Genomic DNA, 22,403 nt, shown 5'->3' with positions numbered 1-22,403 from the left:
TAGGTACAATATTGTCAGTACAAAAGTTGATGTAATCAGTAACTCTCCTGGTAACATTAGGTGATATTAGGGGTAGTAGTCCGGTGGCTCTGGCTGATGGGATGATGTGGGATATTAGGGGTAGTAGTCCGGTGGCTCTGGCTGATGGGATGATGTGGGGTATTAGGGGTAGTAGTCCGGTGGCTCTGGCTGATGAGATGATGTGGGATATTAGGGGTAGTAGTCTGGTGGCTCTGGCTGATGGGATGATGTGGGGTATTAGGGGTAGTAGTCCGGTGGCTCTGGCTGACGGGATGATGTGGGATATTAGAGGTAGTAGTCCGGTGGCTCTGGCTGACGGGATGATGAGGGATATTAGGGGTAGTAGTCCGGTGGCTCTGGCTGACGGGATGATGTGGGATATTAGGGGTAGTATTCTGGTGGCTCTGGCTGACGGGATGATGTGGGATATTAGGGGTAGTAGTCCGATGGCTCTGGCTGATGGGATGATGTGGGATATTAGGGGTAGTATTCTGGTGGCTCTGGCTGACGGGATGATGAGGGATATTAGGGGTAGTAGTCCGATGGCTCTGGCTGATGGGATGATGTGGGATATTAGGGGTAGTATTCTGGTGGCTCTGGCTGACGGGATGATGTGGGATATTACGGGTAGTAGTCCGGTAGCTCTGGCTGACGGGATGATGAGGGATAATAGGGGTAGTAGTCCGGTGGCTCTGGCTGATTAGGAGTAGTAGTCCGGTGGCTCTGGCTGACGAGATGATGTGGGAAATTAGGGGTAGTAGTCCGGTGACTCTGGCTGACGGGATGATGTGGGATATTAGGGGTAGTAGTCCGGTGGCTCTGGCTGACGGGATGATGTGGGATATTAGTGGTAGTAGTCCGGTGGCTCTGGCTGATGGGATGATGTGGGATATTAGTGGTAGTAGTCCGGTGGCTCTGGCTGACGAGATGATGTGGGATATTAGGGGTATTAGTCTGGTGGCTCTGGCTGATGGGATGATGTGAGATATTAGTGGTAGTAGTCTGGTAGCTCTGGCTGACGGGATGATGAGGGATATTAGTGGTAGTAGTCCGGTGGCTCTGGCTGACGGGATGATGTGGGATATTAGGGGTAGTAGTCCGGTGGCTCTGGCTGACGGGATGATGTGGGATATTAGTGGTAGTAGTCAGTAGCTCTGGCTGATGGGATGATGTGGGATATTAGGGGTAGTAGTCTGGTAGCTCTGGCTGACGGGATGATGAGGGATATTAGGGGTAGTAGTCCGGTGGCTCTGGCTGACGGGATGATGTGGGATGTTAGTGGTAGTAGTCCGGTGGCTCTGGCTGACGGGATGATGTGGGATATTAGTGGTAGTAGTCAGTAGCTCTGGCTGATGGGATGATGTGGGATATTAGGGGTAGTAGTCTGGTAGCTCTGGCTGACGGGATGATGAGGGATATTAGGGGTAGTAGTCCGGTGGCTCTGGCTGACGGGATGATGTGGGATATTAGTGGTAGTAGTCCGGTAGTTCTGGCTGATGGGATGATGTGGGATATTAGGGGTAGTAGTCCGGTGGCTCTGGCTGATGGGATGATGTGAGATATTAGTGGTAGTAGTCCGGTAGTTCTGGCTGATGGGATGATGTGGGATATTAGGGGTAGTAGTCCGGTGGCTCTGGCTGACGGGATGATGTGGGATATTAGTGGTAGTAGTCCGGTAGTTCTGGCTGATGGGATGATGTGGGATATTAGGGGTAGTAGTCTGGTAGCTCTGGCTGACGGGATGATGAGGTATATTAGGGGTAATAGTCCGGTGGCTCTGGCTGATGGGATGATGTGAGATATTAGTGGTAGTTGTCCGGTGGCTCTGGCTGACGGGATGATGTGGGATATTAGGGGTAGTAGTTCGGTGGCTCTGGCTGACGGGATGATGTGGGATATTAGGGGTTTTAGTCCGGTGGCTCTGGCTGACGGGATGATGTGGGATATTAGGGGTTTTAGTCCGGTGGCTCTGGCTGACGGGATGATGTGGGATATTAGTGGTAGTAGTCCGGTAGTTCTGGCTGATGGGATGATGTGGGATATTAGGGGTAGTAGTCTGGTAGCTCTGGCTGACGGGATGATGAGGTATATTAGGGGTAATAGTCCGGTGGCTCTGGCTGACGGGATGATGAGGTATATTAGGGGTAATAGTCCGGTGGCTCTGGCTGACGGGATGATGTGGGATATTAGGGGTAGTAGTTCGGTGGCTCTGGCTGACGGGATGATGTGGGATATTAGGGGTTTTAGTCCGGTGGCTCTGGCTGACGGGATGATGTGGGATATTAGGGGTAGTAGTCCGGTGGCTCTGGCTGATGGGATGATGTGGGATATTAGTGGTAGTAGTCCGGTGGCTCTGGCTGACGGGATGATGTGGGATATTAGTGGTAGTAGTCTGGTGGCTCTGGCTGACGGGATGATGTGGGATATTAGTGGTAGTAGTCCGGTGGCTCTGGCTGACGGGATGATGTGGGATATTAGGGGTAGTAGTCCGGTGGCTCTGGCTGACGGGATGATGTGGGATATTAGGGGTAGTAGTCCGGTGGCTCTGGCTGACGGGATGATGCGGGATATTAGTGGTAGTATTCTGGTGGCTCTGGCTGACGGGATGATGTGGGATATTAGGGGTAGTAGTCCGGTGGCTCTGGCTGACGGGATGATGTGGGATATTAGTGGTAGTAGTCCGGTGGCTCTGGCTGACGGGATGATGTGGGATATTAGTGGTAGTAGTCCGGTGGCTCTGGCTGACGGGATGATGTGGGATATTAGTGGTAGTAGTCCGGTGGCTCTGGCTGATGGGATGATGTGGGATATTAGTGGTAGTAGTCCGGTGGCTCTGGCTGACGGGATGATGTGGGATATTAGGGGTAGTAGTCCGGTGGCTCTGGCTGATGGGATGATGTGAGATATTAGGGGTAGTAGTCCGGTGGCTCTGGCTGACGGGATGATGTGGGATATTAGGGGTAGTAGTCCGGTGGCTCTGGCTGATGGGATGATGTGGGATATTAGGGGTAGTAGTCCGGTGGCTCTGGCTGATGAGATGATGTGGGATATTAGGGGTAGTAGTCCGGTGGCTCTGGCTGACAGGATGATGTGGGATATTAGGGGTAGTAGTCCGGTGGCTCTGGTTGACGGGATGATGTGGGATATTAGGGGTAGTAGTCCGGTGGCTCTGGCTGATGGGATGATGTGGGATATTAGGGGTAGTAGTCCGGTGGCTCTGGCTGACAGGATGATGTGGGATATTAGGGGTAGTAGTCCGGTGGCTCTGGCTGATGGGATGATGTGGGATATTAGGGGTAGTAGTCCGGTGGCTCTGGCTGATGGGATGATGTGGGATATTAGGGGTAGTAGTCCGGTGGCTCTGGTTGACGGGATGATGTGGGATATTAGGGGTAGTAGTCCGGTGGCTCTGGCTGACAGGATGATGTGGGATATTAGGGGTAGTAGTCCGGTGGCTCTGGCTGATGGGATGATGTGGGATATTAGGGGTAGTAGTCCGGTGGCTCTGGCTGATGGGATGATGTGGGATATTAGGGGTAGTAGTCCGGTGGCTCTGGCTGACAGGATGATGTGGGATATTAGGGGTAGTAGTCCGGTGGCTCTGGCTGATGGGATGATGTGGGATATTAGGGGTAGTAGTCCGGTGGCTCTGGCTGATGGGATGATGTGGGATATTAGGGGTAGTAGTCCGGTGGCTCTGGTTGACGGGATGATGTGGGATATTAGGGGTAGTAGTCCGGTGGCTCTGGCTGACAGGATGATGTGGGATATTAGGGGTAGTAGCCCGGTGGCTCTGGCTGATGGGATGATGTGGGATATTAGGGGTAGTAGTCCGGTGGCTCTGGCTGATGGGATGATGTGGGATATTAGGGGTAGTAGTCCGGTGGCTCTGGCTGACAGGATGATGTGGGATATTAGGGGTAGTAGTCCGGTGGCTCTGGTTGACGGGATGATGTGGGATATTAGGGGTAGTAGTCCGGTGGCTCTGGCTGATGGGATGATGTGAGATATTAGGGGTAGTAGTCCGGTGGCTCTGGTTGACGGGATGATGTGGGATATTAGGGGTTAGGATTAGATACGCAGCTCAGCAGTCAGTATCACACAGGATAGGATTAGATACACAGCTCAGCAGTCAGTATCACACAGGATAGGATTAGATACACGGCTCAGCAGTCAGTATCACACAGGAAGGGATTAGATACACAGCTCAGCAGTCAGTATCACACAGGATAGGATTAGATACAGAGCTCAACAGTCAGTATCACACAGGAGTGGATTAGACACATGGCTCAGCAGTCAGTATCACACAGGATAGGATTAGATGCACGGCTCAGCAGTCAGTATCACACAGGATAGGATTAGATACACAGCTCAGCAGTCAGTATCACACAGGAGAGGATTAGATACACAGCTCAGCAGTCAGTATCACACAGGATAGGATTAGATACACGGCTCAGCAGTCAGTATCACACAGGAGAGGATTAGATACACAGCTCAGCAGTATCACACAGGATAGGATTAGACACACGGCTCAGCAGACAGTATCACACAGGATAGGACTAGATGCACGGCTCAGCACAGTATCACACAGGATAGGATTAGATGCACAGCTCAGCAGTCAGTATCACACAGAATAGGATTAGACACACGGCTCAGCAGACAGTATCACACAGGATAGGATTAGATATACGGCTCAGCAGTCAGTATCACACAGGATAGGATTAGATGCACGGCTCAGCACACAGTATCACACAGGAGAGGATTAGATACACGGCTCAGCAGTCAGTATCACACAGGATAGGATTAGATGCACGGCTCAGCACACAGTATCACACAGGATAGCATTAGATACACGGCTCAGCAGTCAGTATCACACAGGATAGGATTAGATACACGGCTCTGCAGTCAGTATCACACAGGAGAGGATTAGATACATGGCTCAGCAGTCAGTATCACACAAGATAGGATTAGACACATGGCTCAGCAGTCAGTATCACACAGGATAGGATTAGATGCACGGCTCAGCAGTCAGTATCACACAGGATAGGATTAGATACACAGCTCAGCAGTCAGTATCACACAGGATAGGATTAGATACACGGCTCAGCAGTCAGTATCACACAGGATAGGATTAGATGCACAGCTCAGCAGTCAGTATCACACAGGATAGGATTAGATACACAGCTCAGCAGTCAGTATCACACAGGATAGGATTAGATACACGGCTCAGCAGTCAGTATCACACAGGATAGGATTAGATACACGGCTCTGCAGTCAGTATCACACAGGAGAGGATTAGATACATGGCTCAGCAGTCAGTATCACACAAGATAGGATTAGACACATGGCTCAGCAGTCAGTATCACACAGGATAGGATTAGATGCACGGCTCAGCAGTCAGTATCACACAGGATAGGATTAGATACACAGCTCAGCAGTCAGTATCACACAGGATAGGATTAGATGCACGGCTCAGCACACAGTATCACACAGGATAGGATTAGATGCACGGCTCAGCAGTCAGTATCACACAGGATAGGATTAGATACACAGCTCAGCAGTCAGTATCACACAGGATAGGATTAGATGCACAGCTCAGCAGTCAGTATCACACAGGATAGGATTAGATGCACGGTTTTTATGTGTAATATAATCATTATAATTTGTTATAACTAACCACAGTTGGTTACTATGTCCGGGCAGCGCCGCGCTCTTCAGCTAGTACTCAATAAATATGGTGCACTTAATCTCATTTGCACCTTTAGGCTGTGCCCACGTTGCGTTTTTGAAGCGTTGTTGCCGGATCAGACACTTCACAAACACTTAAAATAAGCATCCCATTCATTTTAATGCATTTTGGCCTTTTTGTGCCAATTGATGCATTTTTTTCCGCATAGGAAACGCTTAGCAGCTAAAAATGCAGCATGCACATTATTTTCCACATAAGTCCGCGTTTTTAGCCATTTCCTGAGTCCAGAAGACGTGCGGAAAAAACTGCATCAAAAACGTGCGTTTTCTGGGAAGGAGTCCAGTTTTGTGTCAGGTTTTAAATGCTAATGTGGGCACACAGCCTGATACTGACACTGTCTTAGGATACATGTTACTGTATGATGGCACTTCTGCACACAGCCACTAGGTGGAGCTACATTTGCATGAATTTTTATATCTACACATGATTTACACAAATTATATTTTCTTGTGGTAACTCTATACTATTTACCATTAGAAGCTGAGTATTTCTGTAATTGTATGTATACTGTACATGATTGATTACCACTTCTGTCTCTGTAAAAACAATCCCCTTTCTGACATTGGGTGTAAATGTACTTCCTCCCTTTGATGAGGGCTCCGGCGGTGAGCTCACATCTTTTCCGGCACATGTCAGCTGTTTTGAACAGCTGCCATTTGCCCCTAACAGCCTCTGACAGCGGCACTTCCAGCAAGATTTCCGGAAATCCCGCCCATCGGTGACCCCATCACATGATCATGGGTCACCGATGGGTTGGCATGATAACCAGAGGTCTCCAGCAGACCTCTATGCTTGTCACTGCTGGAATGCTGTGTGCGCCGCCCGCTAGCCAAAACCACATGGATCAGAGATCGTCCTGCTGAACTCCTGCTCTACTTTTAACATGTTCAAAACGCTACTCAGACAACACAGGGTGAGGGTAAAACAGTGTGGGCCATGCTTTATTGTACAACAAAACAAGCAGATAACACATAGAACAGTCCCAGGAAAATACCCAAGATGGGGCACATTACAGAGTCTCATGCTTCTGCTGACTCGCTGCGATAATGGCAGCTGTGACTTCAGATCTTCCAGGGTCGTTACCCCACCTGTGGCACACACAGCGAGGAGGTAATGACAAGCGTAGGGAGATGACAGTCCATACAAGGCCAGTTGATCCGAGGATCACAACCTGGCTTTATCTTCCAGGGTCAACTACTCCACCTGTGGCACGCACACAGAGACGAGGTAACAACAAGTGTAGGAAGATGACAGTCCATTGAGTCCATACAAGGTGCAAAGCCACTTGATCTAAAGATCACAATCTGGCTTCTCCGAACATATCCATGGTTCAGTGATGGTGAATGGAGCAGATCTGTATTCTTCCAACCGAGGCTGAAAACCCCTAGGTTGTTTCCCATAGAATGATAGATCCGTGTCCCTTGTGATGATGTTGTGGCTGCTGTCCTGTCTCTTGTCCTTTGGATGTATAGATGTCTTGGCAGAATCTCTCTGGCTGTTTCTCTCTCTCAGTCTCTTTATACAGAGGCATGTAACCTATTTTTAGACTTAAAAAGTGTCCCTCATTCAGTATTTACATAAAGGGTAAGAATGGAGATGAGATTATTGCATTACTTGATTATTTAAGCTATTTGCATAGTTTTTCCCTCTCTGCTTTAGAAGTCAGCAAACTGGCTCCATAACACAATGCATAATTAGCATATCAGCAAACATCACTAGTGATCAAGGATAAGCGCACAATAAAAGTCAATATTACCGGCTTACACAAGCAAAAGTCTGTTTTGTTGACCAACCAGAAATCAACACTTAAATTTAAAGCCAACATACAGATAACATTCTATTATTCTTCATTTGCTAAAAAATAGTCATCTGGTTAATTAAGATACAATGCTGTATGTCTTCACAATGCCAAAAGTAAAAAAGTTTTTAAAAATATTAAAAGAATATAAAAGTTCAAATCACCCCCCTTTCAAAATAAAACAATTAAAAAAATCAAACATACACATATTTGTTATAGCGGCGTTCAGAATCGCCCGACCTATCACTATAAAAAAGAATTAACCCGATCGCTAAATGGCGTAATGAGAAAAAAGGTCAAAACGCCAGAATTACTTTTCTTGGTCACAACATTAAAATTCAGTAAAGGACGACCAAAAGATCGTATCTGCACCAAAATGGTATCCATTAAAAAATTCAGCTTGACACGAAAAATAAGCCTTCACCCAACCCGAGATCATGAAAAATGGAGAAGCGATGGATATCGGAAAATGGCGCAATTCTTTCATACTTTACCTAATAAAGAGGAGTTATTTTTACTGATACAGTGGGTATGGAAAGTATTCAGACCCCTTTAAATTTTTCACTCTTTGTTTCATTGCAGCCATTTGGTAAATTCAAAATCATATTACCTATTCCTGACACTGGAGGGGCTTATAAACTTCCAAAGTATCGCTTGAATATAGGTCAATATTAAATAGTCTCTTGATGAGTCGACTTTGGTGAGGACGATGAAACCCATACAAATGAAACGCTTGGAGAGTGAGTGTGTATAAGTCACCTCACCCTATATACTGAGATGTGGGGTACATGTTTTTTCTATTAGTCACCTTCTGACTAATCTTCAGGGGGTGAATTATGGGTATAGCTTTATATTTGGAATTAATAAGGTTTAGTTTTATCCTTTTGTCAGCAAACATGAAGAATGACAAGAGACAACCCATTTAAGAAGATTCAATTTTGGTTAAAACTATTCCAACATTATGAATATAAAAAAAGACTTCTCCCCTATGTGACCTCTCTGATGTTTATTAACAGTTGATTTCCAAGTAAAATATTTCCCACATTAAGAAAATGAAAATGGCTTCTCCTCTGTGTGACTGCTCTGATGGCGATCAAGAAGCGCTTTCTGGTTAAAAAATTTCCCACATTAACAGGAAAAAGGCTTCTCCTCTGTGTGGGTTCTCTGGTGCTGAACATAATTTGATTTCCTGCTAAAACATTTCCCACATTCTGAACATGAAAAAGGCTTCTCTCCTGTGTGAGTTCTTTGGTGTTCATCAAGATTACCTTTCTGGTTAAAACATTTCCCACATTCTAAACATGAAAAAGGCTTCTCCCCTGTGTGGATTCTCTGGTGCTTAACACAATCTGATTTACTGTTAAAACATTTCCCACATTCTAAACATGAAAAAGGCTTCTCTCCTGTGTGAGTTCTATGGTGTTCATCAAGACTCCCTTTCTGGTTAAAACATTTCCCACATTCCAAACATGAAAAAGGCTTCTCCCCTGTGTGGATTCTCTGGTGCTTAACACAATCTGATTTACTGTTAAAACATTTCCCACATTCTAAACATGAAAAAGGCTTCTCCCCTGTGTGAGTTCTCTGGTGCTTAACACAATCTGATTTCCTGCTAAAACATTTCCCACATTCTGAACATGAAAAAGGCTTCTCCCCTGTGTGAGTTCTATGGTGTTTATCCAGACTCCCTTTCTGGTTAAAACATTTCCCACATTCTAAACATGAAAAAGGCTTCTCTCCTGTGTGGATTCTCTGGTGCGTAACACAATCTGATTTATTGTTAAAACATTTCCCACATTCTAAACATGAAAAAGGCTTTTCTCCTGTGTGGATTTTCTGGTGCTTAACACAAGCTGATTTACTGATAAAACATTTCCCACATTCTGAACATGAAACAGGCTTCTCCCCTGTGTGAGTTCTATGGTGTTTATCCAGACTCCCTTTCTGGTTAAAACATTTCCCACATTCTGAACAGGAAAAAGGCTTCTCCCCTGTGTGAGTTCTCTGGTGCTTAACACAAACTGATTTATTGATAAAACATTTCCCACATTCTGAACAGGAAAAAGGCTTCTCTCCTGTGTGAGTTCTTTGGTGGGTTACAAAATATGATTTATGTGCAAATCATTTCCCACATTCTGAACAGGAAAAAGGCTTCTCCCCTGTGTGAGTTCTTTGGTGGGTAACAAAATGTGATTTATGTGCAAAACATTTCCCACATTCTAAACATGAAAAAGGCTTCTTCTCTCCTGTGTGGATTCTCTGGTGCTTAACACAAGCTGATTTATTGATAAAACATTTCCCACATTCTGAACATGAAACAGGCTTCTCCCCTGTGTGAGTTCTATGGTGTTCATCAAGACTCCCTTTACGATTAAAACATTTCCCACATTCTGAACATGAAAAAGGCTTCTCCCCTGTGTGAATTCTCTGGTGGTTAACAAAATGTGATTTCCATGTAAAATATTTACCACATTCTGAACATGAAAATGACTTCTTTGCTTTAGGAGCAGTTTGTTTTGTAATGTCTCTTTTGTGACTTTGGTTTCCCTTAGTAGTCGGTAATGAATCAGAAGATGGGACCTGTTTCATAGGATCAGATGACAGATCTTTGCTGTGAATGGATGATGATGTGTCTGGAGTAACGGCATTCACTTCAGTTGTATCTTGTAGGATCTCAAGATCATCAGATTTAAAAATTGAAGATGTCAGCTGTCCCTCTGATCTCCTTGTACAGTCATCTAACATAAAAAGCAATTTTTTTAAATAAAATATCCTTGAGTTTTATATTTTTCAACACTTCTACTTAAAAAATGGCAAGCAATGTAAAAAAATTTATTTACCAAGACAATGACAGTTCACAGTCTAATTGAAAACCTTGTTGGATGAACCAGTAGTGTGCGGTGTTCAACTGTTTATTCATTCTGCCTCCCAAATGTCCTATAATAATAAATGCGCTAAGCAGCTTCCGGGTTGTAACAACTTCCGTCCAGTTGTAACTGGTGACGTCACAGCACACCTCTTGCCATGTTAACCCTCAACACACCACTCCTCCTCAACACACTCCTCTCACCTTTCACCATCTCCACTCACGTCCACTCACTTTTTCACTCCACATACGACCCTTTCTCTCACTCCGTCTCTCATACTCACGCCGTCATCGCCGCTGCTCCACGATCCCCGACATCATCTTCCGCCGGCACCATCCTGGATCCAGACGTCGTCCACGCCGGCGACATGTTCTTGCGGCGACGCCATCTTGAGTATCGCGAAATCCCGCAATCCAGACAGATTTATTATTACCTCTCAGTGTCTTCGGGACAGCAGTGGTTTTATCTTTAAATTGGATTAATTTGTAATTTAATCTTTTCTAGATGTTTCTTGGCTTCGGATAGTGTTTGAGAATGATTTGGTACAATATTTGTGGTATGTCCTGATGAAGGGGTCACCTGAACCCCCCAAACACGTAGAACCACGTTAACACCTCTACAATTTCTGGAATTCTTCTTGCGGCAGCGCGGGGATGATCCTTCCTTCCAATCTAAGTATATAAGCACTGACAGTGTAGCAGGCATAGCCCGATGGGACTTGTAGTACACACAGCCCCGCAGACCGCCCAATGACCCCCGCACAGCCCCAACATATGCCTAATGACCCCCGCACAGCCCGGCAGACCACCCAATGACCCCCCCCACACACACACAGGCCCATACACGCACACAGTCACCACCCACACACATACACAAGCACAGTCACCGCCCACACACCGCCCACACTCCGCCCCCACTCTTCCCCCCTCCCGATCTGCAACGTTTCATCCACAGCAAAAACACAGATCTTTTTTAGATCTGCGGTTTTGCTCCGGATATGCCCGACTTAATGCAAGTCAATGGGTGCAGAAACGCTGCAGATCCGCACAAAGAATTGACATGAACCCGCAGCGTTTCCACGCAGATTTTTCTGCAGCATGTGCACAGCGCTTTTCAATTTATTCACTTTCATGGTACTGTACAACGCAGCTTATTCTGCTGCGCACCCGCAGGGCCAAATCTACTGCAGAATCCGCAACGTGTGCACACACCCTTAGCATGCCTGTACTTAGCAATATTATAGTGAGAAGAACCCACTTAATTTGCGGTGTCTCCTGGAGCACAATCTGGGCACTATGTGCTGGGTAATAAAATGGCAAATGTGTAATTTTCACTCTCCAACATCCACTGTGTGCTAATTTCCGGAAAGTGGCTGTGGAGTCAAAATATTCACTGCTCCTAAGGATTATAACCCTCAGTGAATTAATTAATAACATGGAATCACTTTATGGGGATTTCTACTATTCTGGTTTTCTGTTATTTAGTCATATTAGGGCTTCTGCATATGATGTGTCCAATCTCATCTGGGATCTGTTCCTGCTGTCCAGCTGGAGTAATCTGCTCCCTACTTCAGCCAATTGGAAAGTACCACACCCTACTAAAGCGCAAAGCACATGGCCGGAATCTGCCAGATACAGCGCTGTTCTCCTCTGGTTCAGTCCTCTGTGCTCAACTTGTGGCTTGTGTATTTATCCCCTGCTGTGACCGTGGCCCGTTTACTGACTACTCTTGTGTCTTCTGATTCTGTATTCTGTCCTTCTGGTTCTGACCCAGCTACCTGACTATTCTTCTTGCCATCTAACTCCACAGAATAGCAGGTAACACCATGGTCCAAGCCTAGGGGTCCCTGTGTAAGTCCAGATCCATGTAATGGTGTTAAAGGGCGATGAGCAAGGCAATCCTTGGGATATGGAAAGCAGAGAAGATAGAGCCAAGCATGGTCATGGTGGACATCTTTTGAGCTGCTAGGTGACCATGAACAGTGCTCCCAATACATTGTGTCTGCAAACTATTCCAGCTAGATCTGCATTCAAATAGCTAAATGGCGCTCCTTCCCTTCTGAACACTGCCATGTGCCCAGAGAGTAGTGTACAATCGTATGTAGGGTATAGTGCGAAGCTGGAAAATAATTTGTAAGATCCATCTGTTTTCTATTATCCTCTGTGAATAATTTACCACCACATAAAGTGACACACGTCAGATATTAATAATGGGGCCTGATTAGGAACACAAAACTGGCTGCAGGAAGAGGTTAAATCAGAGGATTTTGGACACTACTGTAATCAAACACTGTGACTATAGACAATAACATCTACTGAAATGATCAAACTCCACAGTCTCCATCAGTAATAAATGAGTAACTAGTGGTGAAACCTCTCTGGGGTAATTAGAGTATGGGGCTCGGTGACGTCACAATCTAAACTATCGTAAGGGCCAATATTTTCTGTCAGATGAGTTTCAAGAAGAAATATTACACATTTATAGAGAACTGTGTATAAGGCCGGTTTCACACGTCCTGATATTTCCGGTACCGGAGATGTCCATGTGTGTAATAGTTGTGGCAGACATGTGACAACCATGTGCAGCATCAGTGCAATAAGCGCTGTTCCCCGGCGGCGGGTGCTGAAGACGCTCGGGGAGAATGATGAGAGTTATACAAAAGTCAGAATGATGACAGCAGGTGGCGGCTTTTGGGACTATTACTCCCATCAACCTACACCTGCTGCTAAGAACAGTGACAGCAGGAGTGGATGATGGGAGTATTCCTCACCCGCCGCCTGAGCTATAACTAAATAAATGAATGAAAAAAAATGGCGTGGGTTCCCCTGTATTTTCTATAACCAAAGAAAAAAATGAATGATGCTTTGAGAAAGAACAAGATACTGTTCGAAACGCGTTGCTTGTTACACACAACCATGTGATTGTCTTTTACTGGATCTTTTGGACTTGCTTTTATTCACAATAAATTGGAATTTTGGAAGCTGGATTTTTTTTCCCTCTTTTTTGCTTATTTTCTATAACCAGTCTTTCAAAACTCACATCTGGGGCCTGCAACCCTCAGCTGTCAGCTTCAGCAAGGCTGGCTATCAAGACTAGAGGGGTCCCCACTCTGTTTTTTAATCATTTAAATAATTTTAAAAAAAAAACAGCGTGGGGACCCCCCATTTTTGACAACCAGCCTTGCTAAAGCTGACAACTGGGGGCTGGTATTCTCAGGCTAGTAAGGGGCCATGGATATTGACCCCCCAGCCTAAAAATAGCAGCCCGCAGCTGCCCAGAAAAGGCACATCTATTAGATGCTCCAATTCTGGCGCTTTGCCCGGCTTTTCTCACTTGCCCTGTAGTGACGGCAAGTGGGGTTCATATTTGTGGGGTTGATGTCACCCTTGTATTGTCAGGTGACATAAAAAAAAACTTTATTCTGGCTGTGTCTTTATTTACCATATAACTATAGAATTAGTAATATATGGGTGTCTTAAAGACAGCACTCCATTACGTGGGCTTAGTAATGGAGAGGCGTCTATAAGACCCCTATCCATTCCTAATCCTATAGTTATATGGTAAATAAAGACACAGCCAGAATAAAGTCTTTTATTAGAAATAAAACAAAACACAGGGCAAGTGTGAAGAGCCGGGCAGAGCGTTGGAATTGGCGCATCTAATAGGTGTGCCATTTTTGGGCAGCTGTGGGCTGGTTATTGTTTAACCCCTTCGGTGCCAATCCGACCAGTGACGCCTATGTGGCATCATAAATAGATCTCCCTCCTGTGGGTCGGGTGAACGGGTTCAATCAAAGGTCACCCGACCCGCCGTTACAGGGAGACCTAGACTCGGGGATACGATCACTCCTGGTGACCTTTTAGTCACCCCCCTCACATCTGATTGGAGCTAGCGTCCATGTGACGCTAGCTGTCCAATCAGATATGGAGGGGCAGAGTAAAACGATGGCCTCAGCTTCATCCCGTTTGTGGAAGCTGAGGAGTGAGGTGACTGACAGCTGCCCTGCCCCGTGATCAGCGCCGCCGCCACTGACATACAATACACACCTCTTCTTCCCCACTGCCTGTTTCCATCCCCTCAACCTCCGCTAACTACACCCTGCACTCCTGATTAACCCCTGCCCCCCTGATCAACCCCTGCACCCCTGATTATCTCCCCTGCTGCTGCAGGCTCCTCAGCCCCTTCTTCCTGTGCCTGACAGCCCCCTCCTGGCCCCCCCCGTGATCACCCGTCAGCCCCCGATTAACCCCTGCCCCCCTGATCAACCCCTGCACCCCTGATCATCTCCCCTGCTGCTGCAGGCTCCTCAGACCCTTCCTCCTGTGCCTGACAGCCCCCTCCTGGCCCCCCCCGTGATCACCCCTCAGCCCCCGATTAACCCCTGCCCCCCTGATCAACCCCTGCCCCCATGATCAACCCCTGCTGCTACATATCCACTTCCATCTCATCAGCCCCTTTCTGCCCCCGGTGATCATCCCCCTGCTGCTGCTGCAGCTCCCTCCTGCCCCCCCGCGCTCCTGACAGCTCCTTCCTGTCCCCCCACGTGCCTGACAGCCCCCTCCTGACAGCCCCCTCCTGATAGCCGCCTCCTGCAGTAAAGTTTCAACAAAAACTCGCAAATACACACGTGCACTATAATAAAACTTTTTTTTACGCACGCACACACACATAATGTCCCACTCATCCCAGTCATCAAGGGTCTACTCAATTGAGGAGTCATATGACATTATTGCCTCCGAAACTGATAGTGAGGGACATGACCCCACTTTTCTCTATTCCTCCCACTCTTCCTCCTCCAGCGACACAGACTTACCACCACCAAGATGTCACAGGACAAAAAATCGTCTGGAGCCCAGGGAGGAAGAGACGGAGGCCGGGGAAGGAGACCCACAGCCAAATGTGAGTTTCCCCCAACCTAGTGCTAGTCAGGCCCAACCTAGCACTAGTGCCCCCTCCTGGACCCCTGTCCCTGAGAATTTTGCTCCACGGATTCCTGATTTCATTCCCCAATCAGGAATCCAGTTTGAGACTGCCAACTTCAGGGAAATAGACTTTTTCAAAGTCTATTTCTCGGAGTCAATCGTCAGTCTCATGGTGGAGCAAACAAACTTGTATGCCCAGCAATTTTTGGCGGAACACCCAATTTTTTCATTCTCTACTTGGAGTCCCATTGACTCTGTAGAAATGATGAAATATTGGGTACTGGTCCTGAACATGGGGATTGTGAAGAAACCAGAAATTCGTTAATACTGGAGTACTGATATTTTATATCAAACTCCAGTATTTGGCATGGTTATGAGTCGCAGACGTTCTGAGGCGATTCCTAAATTTCTTCATTTCAGGGACAATACTCACAGCCTTCCCCGCGATGACCCAAATTTTGAAAGACTGTTCAAAATTTGGCCGGTCATCGAACACTTCAGCAACAAGTTTGCTGAAGTGTACATTCCCCAAAGGGAAATTTGTGTGGCTGAATCCCTCATCCACTTCAAAGGGAGGCTTCAGTTCTGTCAGTACCTGCCCAGCAAAAGGGCGAGGTACGGGATAAAACTCTACAAGCTGTGCGAGAGTACCTCAGGGTACACGCTCAGCTTTAGAGTTTACCAAGGGAAGGACACCAGGATCCAGCCCCCAGAATGTCCACCTGCTCTGGGGGTGAGTGGGAAAATAGTGTGGGATTTGGGCCACCCTCTGCTTGATAAAGGTGGCCATCTGTACGTTGATAACTTTTATACAAGCATCGCACTCTTTCACTCCCTCTCTGCCAGAGCCACCGTCGCTTGCGGTACCGTGCGCAGAAGCCGGAGGGGTCTCCCTTTGTCACTAATTGAGCAGCCTCTCCCAAAGGGTGAGAGCTGAGCCCAATGTAGCGGCAACATGCTTGTGGTCAAGTTCAAAGACAAAAGAGAGGTCTTTCTCTTGAAATTCCATGGTCCCGGCACCACGGCCACGTCGAGGTACCCCAGACCAGGTCCACAAACCGGACTGTGCCCTGGGGTACACCAAACACATGCGGGGGAGTTGATCTTTCTGATAAAGTCCTCCAGCCCTATCGTGCCATGAGGAGCGCAAAAGTGTGGTATAAAAAACTGGCTGTGCACATCGTACAAACGGCACTGTATAACGCATGCGTGCTATCACGATGTGCAGGCCAGACCAACAACACCTTCCTTCAGTTCCAGGAGGCAGTGATAAAGGCCATGATTTTTGGAGAGGAGGACGGAGCGTGCCCCAGCACCCCTGGAACTCAAGTTTCCCGTGTGGTACCAGGACAACATGCTCCCACTAAGGGGAGAACAAAAATAAAGGTGCCGGGTGTGCTATAAAAGGGGGATAAGAAGGGAAACTCGTTTCCAATGTGAAACGTGTCCTGACAAACCTGGACTGTGTACGAATGAATGCTTCAGAATTCATCACACGTCCGGGGACTAAACACATCCTGACATTCCACTACAGAACTCACCCACACCAGGCTGACATACACTACACCACACACACCGACCTGACATACCCTACACCACACACCACAACCTGACATACACTACACCACACACCAACCTGACATACACTACACCACACACCAACCTGACATACACTACACCACACACCGACCTGACGTACACTACACCACACACCCAACCTGACATACACTACACCACACACCAACCTGACATACACTACACCACACACCAACCTGACATACACTACATCACACACCGACCTGACGTACACTACACCACACACCCAACCTGACATACACTACACCACACACCAACCTGACATACACTACACCACACACCAACCTGACATACACTACACCACACACCGACCTGACGTACACTACACCACACACCCAACCTGACGTACACTACACTACACACAGACCTGACATACACAACACCATACACACAGACCTGACATACACAACACCACACACACCAACCTGACGTACAATACATCACACACCGACCTGACATACACTACACCACACACAGACCTGACATACACACCACATACAGACCTGACATACACAACACCATACACACAGACCTGACATACACAACACCACACACACCAACCTGACGTACAATACATCACACACCGACCTGACATACACTACACCACACACAGACCTGACATACACACAACATACAGACCTGACATACACAACACCATACACACAGACCTGACATACACTACAACACACACAGACCTGACATACACTACACCACACACACCAACCTGACATACACTACACCACACACAGACCTGACATACACACCACATACAGACCTGACATACACAACACCATACACACAGACCTGACATACACAACATCACACACACCAACCTGATGTACAATACATCACACACCGACCTGACATACACTACACCACACACAGACCTGACATATACAACACCACACACCGACCTGACATACACAACACCACACACAGACCTGACATACACAACACCATACACACAGACCTGACATACACAACACCACACACCAACCTGACATACACAACACCACACACTCCAACCTGACATACACTACACCACACACACCAACCTGACATACACAACACCACACACAGACCTGACATACACTACACCACACACCCCAAGCTGACGTACACTACACCACACACCGACCTGACATACACTACACCACACACACGATCCTGACGTACACTACACCACACACAGACTTGACATACACAATACCATTCACACCAACCGGACAAAGTGTGTCAGGTTGTTGTGTGAGGCGTAGTGTACGTCAGGTTGGTGTGTGTGGTGTAGTGTATGTCAGGTTGATGTGGGTGGTGTAATAAACACCACACACCAATCTGACATATACTACACTACACACACTAATCTGACGTACACTACATACTTTCCATACGCGACACGTTGTCCGCTAACGATTGGAGCTAATTTTCCCTTCAAAAAGTCAAATGGCGCTCCTTCCCTTCCGAGCCCTGCCGTGCGCCCAAACAGTGGTTTATGACCACATATGAGCTATCGGTGTACTCAGGAGAAATTGCCCAACAAATTTTAGGATCCATTTTATCCTGTTGCCCATGTGAAAATGAAAAAATGAGGCTAAAAGAACATTTTTGTTGGAAAAATTAAAATGTCCATTTTTTCCTTCCACATTGCTTTAGTTCCTGTGAGGCACCTGAAGGGTTAATAATCTACTTGAATGTGGTTTTGAGCACCTTGAGGGGTGCAGTTTTTGGAATGGTGTCACTTTTGGGTGTTTTCTGTCATATTGACCCCTCAAAGTGACTTCAAATGTGAGGTGGTCATCACTAAGAAAAAATGGTGATGTAAAAATGAGAAATCGCTGGTCAACTTTTAAACCTTATAACTTCCTAACAAAATTTTTTTTTTCCCAAAATTGTGCTGATGTAAAGTAAACATTTGGAAAATGTTATTTATTAACTATTTTATGTCACATAACTCTCTGGTTTAATAGAATAAAAATTCAAAATTTGAAAATTGTGAAACTTTCAAAATTTTCACCAAATATCCAATTTTTTCACAAATAACCGCAAAAATTATTGACCTAAATTTACCACTAACATGAAGCCCAATAGGTGATGAAAAAAATCTCAGAATCGCTAGGATCCGTTGAAGCGTTCCTGAGTTATTACCTCATACAGGGACACTGGTCAGAATTGCTAAAAAAAGGACCGGTCATTAAGGTCAAAATAGGCTGGGTCAGACTTATATAAGTCAGTTCACATATGGTGTACCAAGATGGCGTCTGTGTCTTCAGACAACACCCTGGAAGAAATCCTTGGAATGCAGAAGCTGAGATACTGGATACCATATATGGAAGTGAAGCTGAAATGGACCTATCATAGACTGACACTGGCTACTCAGAAGATTGTGTGACACCCATTTTCTGTCACTTTGTCTTGAGAATAAACATCAGTTGTGTGCAAGCCTTTGCTGAGAAAGGAGTAGACATCTAACTCTGTGCTCGGTGTGACTCTTTAAGCGTGCACTCGGCCTATATTGGGTCAGGTACAAGCAATCATATAGATCTCGCTTTAAGGGATCACCCTCACACTAATCCCAGGGGGTAGGTGGATCCTCCAGGTTGTAAGTTATATAGAAAAGGGCTTTCAATGCCCAAAGTCATTTGAACAGTATTGGGTGGAGGAGAATGTTGTGTGTTGTGAGTTCATTTTTCCCTTCGTCACTGAGGTCTGGTGAACTCCCTATTCTGGTAAAGGAAGGTAATGAGCCTGATTATCAGGCACCTGAGCCTAATGAGGATGACTGGCTGAGTGGAGTCACGGACTGGATATAAGGCTGCCGACGCCCTTCTGCCCTGCGGGTGATTTCTCTGTGGACTTCTAGGACACCAGTCTGATTCTTGCTCCTCTAAAGCTAAGTTTTCTGCTTTGCCTGTTAGCATTTGTGTTTTGTTTTTGTTTGCCTTGCTTTTCTGGATTCTGCCATTCCCTGCTGGGGTGAGCTGAATCTCCTTTTGCCGGTTGCTCTGTCTTCAGAATATTCCTGAGTACTGACATAGCTTTTTTGAAGCCTAGCGTCTTCAGGGCCTTTTTCACTGTCAGTCTGTTGGCTCTTATTTTCATAGGGTTTTTCACGGATTGCAGACAGCAGCCTTCCTGTCCTTTCCTATCTAGTTAGCTTGGGCCCCGTCTTTGCTCAGTCTATCTTTCTGTCTGTGTTAGTGTTTTCATCTTGCTTCACCGTCATTATATGTTGGGGGCTGCCTATTGCTTTGGGGTCTGCTCTAGGGCAGTTTAGATTTCCCCTTTCTTTCTTTAGGCCTATTTAATTCTCCGGCTGTGATCGAGGGGTCTAGGGCATTGTAGGAACCCCCCACGGCTCATGTTAGTTGTTGTGGATAGGATCAGGGGTCTGCAATCCGATAGCTGCCAACCTCTCTGGTTTTCTGTACTTAGCTAGCATTTCTGTTTTTGCCTCCTACGGTGACTCAATCATAACAGTTGTGGTCTAGAGGCAAAATGGTGATCATGGTTTTACGGCCGGACTACACCACCGATAAAGCATCCACAGCCGGTGACTGAGAGGAATCTGTGACTTCTCTGCATTCAGTGGTTACTACTCACCTGGGTAGTCATATGTGGGAATCTCCTCTTTACACCGCTCATCATCTCTCACATATGTCTCTGTAGTATTAATATGGGTCAGATCTTCACCCTGAAACACATATTGTAAAAGTCACAGACAGATGGAGAAGTCCCATCTACAGTATGATCAGCTCTAATCCTGACATCTCCACCGCTCTCATTACACAAGTATAAAACATATAATACTGGTGGATAAAACAAGACTGAGCACAAGACCTTCACAGCCGTCTACACATCATAGGGGAGATCTCCTGACACCTTCTCTCCATCTACCTGATGATCCTGAGGAGCACTGGGATCTTCTTGGTTACAGTCCTGTGGGAGAAGAGGACGGGGACATCTCTCTGGTGTAGTCCTCTTACTGGATAGATCTGGAGGAAACACATACAGGGACTGAATTCATTCTCTACATACAGATAATTATAGGCCGTGTGTATTTAGTCCTGTCTATTACCTGGAGATGTGAGGGGCTGGGGAACCTCCATTATGACGTTCTTGTACAGATCTCTGTGTCCTTCTAAATACTCCCACTCCTCCATGGAGAAATAGACAGCGACATCCTGACACCTTATAGGAACCTGACACATACAATGATACCGTCATCCCCCCGATCCCTTCATAGTGTTACTGTATAATGTCCCAGCATTCCCAGCAGTGTCACCTCTCCTGTCAGCAGCTCAATCATCTTGTAGATGAGTTCTAGGATCTTCTGGTCATTGACGTCCTCATGGATCAGGGGGTGAGGTGGAGGCCCCTTGATTGGGCTCAGGGGTCTTCCACATCCCTCAGACACAGGGTCCTGACAGAGATCACTAGAGGTCTTCTTCACCACTGTGTAATCCTGGTTATGGAGAGACACATTAATAAATCTCACTACAGACATTCCCAGAGTCCTCACCTCTCCAGTTCTGTCCATCTGTTATTCCCATAGATAAGAATGATGTAATGTGACGTCATCAGAATCTCTCACCTCTCCAGTGAGACGGAAGAGGATCTCTAGGGTGAGGTGTAACATCCTCTCTGCCATCTTGTCTCTGTCCATATCCATCCTTGATGGGTAAATCAGGAAAATTCTCTTTTGTAGAAGATCTTCACTGAGAGGATCCGATATTGTAGAGACCTGAATGAGAAGAAGATGATCCGATGTAACATCATAAGAATCCTGTGTAATAATACAATTACTGGAGATAATAAGGGAAACATATGAGGAGATTTATTATCTTACAGGGTTTAGTTTTCTTCCCTGACATCTACTAATAAAACCTATATATTTAGGCCACAGACAACAAGCAGTTTCCTCCTCAGAGTCGGCAGCTGAACACGTTCCTCATAGACTCATCTTCCATAACACTAATTCTCGTCTCATTACCGACACTGGAATCGGCATTAGCAATACTGCAGGAGATATTCATTACACGCGACATGAGAAATAACTCCTTCATGATGAGGACGACATCTTCATCTTCTACTACGGCTCTAGAGACAGATTTGGCCAGAGTCGGTCACTGCCTCCATCCCCACCGGCCGTCTATATGAAGGTTTCCCGTCTTCCCCGCACTGGAATCTTCTATCACGTTAGATCTCAGCTCTGAGTCACACACAGAAGTTTGAAGCTTTTAGAAAAGATTTTTAGTTTCCACAAACACAACGGACAGAAATGATCTGATCCCAAAGTCTCCATGTACAGTGATTTATGGGGATTATTTCTGGCCTTAGGCTTTCCTATATTACAAGAAAAACTCCAGAAAAAGCCGATATTAAAATGTTTCTAAAGAAAATTGGCTCCAACAATTCTTGTAAGAAGAAAGAAAATATACAAAAAGCAGAAG

The sequence above is a fragment of the Dendrobates tinctorius genome, unplaced genomic scaffold (genome assembly GCF_039654945.1).
Source record: "Dendrobates tinctorius isolate UK_male_01 unplaced genomic scaffold, ASM3965494v1 ptg000372l, whole genome shotgun sequence".
In the NCBI taxonomy this organism is placed as follows: Eukaryota; Metazoa; Chordata; class Amphibia; order Anura; family Dendrobatidae; genus Dendrobates; species Dendrobates tinctorius.
The sequence above is the reverse complement of the archived record's forward strand: the minus strand, read 5'-3'. Positions refer to the sequence as shown.